Consider the following 3,508-nt stretch of genomic DNA (forward strand, 5'->3'; position numbering starts at 1 on the left):
CCTCCTAATGCATATATTTAAATGAAGGGAATACACGTTCTTATAAAAAGCTCTGTTTTACAGCAGAAGCTCCAATCACTTTGTGCCCGAGTGAGCGACTCTCAAAAATGCAATTTTGTTTTGTTTTTTCTTTTCAACTCGTCCCAGGGAACGCTTTCTGTGTTGTTATGTGTCAGACTTTTTGATGATCTGGGTGTAATGCTGATGTAACATTCTGTATGAATTGAATTCTCTGGAGAAAGCTCTTATATGTCTGAAGTCTCATGTCGTATGATTGTTCTTTATTATTTCTCTGCGCTTGGCGGAGACTGATGCACCTGGGAAAAAGTGAAGCTATTTTCTCTGTTCTTAACAGAAGTCAGAAAATATTCATCCAACAGTTTTCATGGAGGAAATCACCAGGAGTTTCACATTACAAATACTTGAAGCAGTAAAACAGAGCATCACATCAGCACAATACAAAGGAGTTAGAAAGAGGAAAATGGATCACAGTAACACTAGAATCACTCAGATTATGTAAAAAAGTTGATATTGCACTTTAATCACTCCACACTGTCAACAGAATAAATAAAAACTGGGATATTCATACTGGTTCAGTTTCCACACTAACAGGAATTAAAAACAGCTCACCTCTCTGATGGTGGAGATCCAGGAGATTTAAAGTCAATGATGTCATCCTTTGACCTGTTGCTCTTAAAGGACACACAGCTGGGTTCTGGTTCTGGTTCTGGTTTGAGTCTCTGATGGATCCTGACAGAAACATGATGATTAAAACTTAATCAGCAAAGAGGAGCAGCAGCAGCTTCATCACCACGTCTGTTCTGGCCTGATATAGTGAACGCTGTGTGAAAAGGGCTGTGGACAGTTAGAGATGGTGACCTCACCTCTGACCTTTGCTCTGGCTCTCATCTTCCCCACACAGAGTGGTTTTAGAGGGAGGGACTCCCTCCTCTCTGTCCTCACACTGATCCATGCTGCTGAATCCACATCAGCTCACACACACTTTCTAGCTTCACCTGCAGAGGAAACACACATCATTCATCTGCACATCAACTCTGATCATCCTTTACATCATTAGTGCTGGAAAAAGATCAGCTGCTCCTCCTCTGATTGGCTCTTCTTCTCTGCTTCATATCAGTGTCAGGTGAATGCAGTCAGACAGCAGAGAGGCAGAGGAAGCTGCCATCAGCTGCTGCACTTCTACTATCAGTCCACTAGATGGAGATATGGAGCAACATTTACATTCGCTAATTCAACCTGAACAACAGGAAATATTTTAATTAATGATTAAACTCTACAAGTGGATTAGTTTCTGCATAAAACTATTATAATCACTTGAACACATTTCAACAAAAATATTTAGTAAAAATAATACATAATATTCACTTATTTTGAAAGGATGCAACAAGAAACTTTTGTTCCTGACTTTAACAGTTTGACTCATGGAGGTAAAAACATGAAGCAGAAAAGAAAACATAGAAACACCAGCTGCTCATCATGTTGTTTGATTCTTGTTCATTAGTAATCAAATATTGTTGTAAATTAACCTTCAAACAGAAGAGAGATCAAACTGAGTGGAAGTCAGAAGTGATGCTTCTTCTCCAAACATCAAAAACATATAAAAAGGTTCCAGTAGACAAAGTTCAAGTAGGAAACCAAGCAAACTTACAGTTTCTTCATACGGTTCAAAAAGTTGAAGAGTGTCTGAACAACAAACTGAGACCTAATAGAGCCTCGGTAGACTCAGACTAATGCCACACCTGTACAGAGACAACAGATCTGGACTTTTACCTTACCTGAACAACTCAAAGTTCAAACTCAATGTGTGAAAAGTGTTTGCATAAGTGATTATTTGACGGCACACCTGGTTTGTAGTGTCTTCTTTCTTGCGGTGAAGGTTTGCTGTAAAATCAGAGGCAGGTTGATATAATCTCCATGATGAAATGAGCCCAGAGAAAAGAAAAGCTGGTTTCCTTATTTTGCAGTATCTGATCAAACAGAATAAACATAAAACTAAACTAAACTATAATCCTTAACATCACCACACTACTGCAGCTGAAACCACACATTGTTCTAATGCATATTATTCCTAAAGCTCCTATATAATCATTGATCATGATGTTAGTGTGGTGAGCAGAGTGAGGACAGTCTCTGGTTAAAACCAGGATCAGCTGAGGAGGTTCTGCTGATCCAGGTTGAAATTTCATTTCAATCATCATCCTGAATTTAAAGTCAGAGTCAGATCAAGAGCAGAGGACAAATGCAAACAGAAGCTGGGAGTATGGATCAAATTGAATGTTTTGAAACCTGAAAACACACAGAAATCACAAGGAGCCAGAGCAGACCAAAAACAGGAACCAGGAGCAAAAATAAGCAGAATATCAAAGGCAAGCAACCAGGACATGATGGGATTTAAGAGAAGGGAACAGCAATAAGAGTGAGCAAGAGAAGAGAATAAATACTGTGAGGGTGAATGCTGGAACAAAAGACCTGGGCTGATTAACAGGTTGGAGGAAAGAGAGAAAATGGCACAGGGGGCAAAGAGAGAACACCAGGGAAACTAGAAAAAAAAACAAGATACCACATTGTAACTGGACCTAAGAAACATAAAATAGCAAGAATAACAAGAAATTAAAGTAAAAATAGAAACAAGACTAATCTAATTAAAGAAAGGAACGAAGGACTGCAGAATAACCAAACCTCAAATTCAACTCAAACCAACCCAGGTCATAACTGCTGAACAAGGAAACACGATGAATCCAGCTGAAATAGCTCCTGTCTAGCCACTCAAAGACATACCTCCAAACATTGTAAGTGAGCTGAGCCGGTTTCCTGTCGTACAATCGGTCAAACATCCCAAACTTTTTCAGGATGTCCAAACTGCTTTACCAGATCCTGACCCGGCCCAAAGACCAGCTGCCACCACTCATGTGCGCCTAGTACAAAAAAGGTGCAAAAAATCAAAAGATGACACAACTTAACACACTCATAAGATGGAGCAAATATTCACACCCCTTTATTAAATCATGAACTAACTGTGATTAAACCACATGTTTTTAGGAATCTGAGCTAATTTTCCCAGTGAATCCAGACCTGATTATTATCTGACCTGCATATACAATAAATTATTTTAATAGAACCTCTCTGATGGATGATGGTTTATTTTTGGTCTAAGAAATAAAATGCTTTTGTAAGGATCATGTAATCACATCCTGGAAAGTCCTTTATAGTTTATCTTTGCTCTAAAGTTATGAAAACCCGAAACCTCTCCCTTTTTAACAGAGATCAATAACCAAACACTCTGATCTTTGCTTAATCTGCCAGTTTGACAAATATAAATGAACATCGCTTCAAAATGTGTGTATTTTATTACTTCTGAGTGGGAAAGTGTTTCTGAAATGGAGCAGGAAATACATTTCATAACAGCTGATTTGCATGTGATCAAGACAAGAAGGCAGCGGTCAACACACACACACTCAGTGGTGTGTTCACACACACTCTGCAGAAC

At 38.8% G+C, this 3,508-nt stretch overlaps 1 long non-coding RNA gene across 1 annotated transcript; it reads right to left on the minus strand.

Annotated features, from left to right (window-relative positions):
• Window positions 1-708: 708 nt before the first annotated feature.
• LOC129379577 (uncharacterized) lies at window positions 709-1,717 on the minus strand. The gene is made up of 3 exons (XR_008608202.1): window positions 1,670-1,717; window positions 885-1,016; window positions 709-750 (listed from the first exon to the last, which is right to left on the minus strand). It is a non-coding gene; the product is annotated as an uncharacterized LOC129379577 (long non-coding RNA).
• Window positions 1,718-3,508: the final 1,791 nt, after the last annotated feature.

This window comes from Poeciliopsis prolifica, unplaced genomic scaffold (genome assembly GCF_027474105.1).
Source record: "Poeciliopsis prolifica strain line A6 unplaced genomic scaffold, Auburn_PproV2 SCAFFOLD059, whole genome shotgun sequence".
NCBI classification, from domain to species: domain Eukaryota; kingdom Metazoa; phylum Chordata; class Actinopteri; order Cyprinodontiformes; family Poeciliidae; genus Poeciliopsis; species Poeciliopsis prolifica.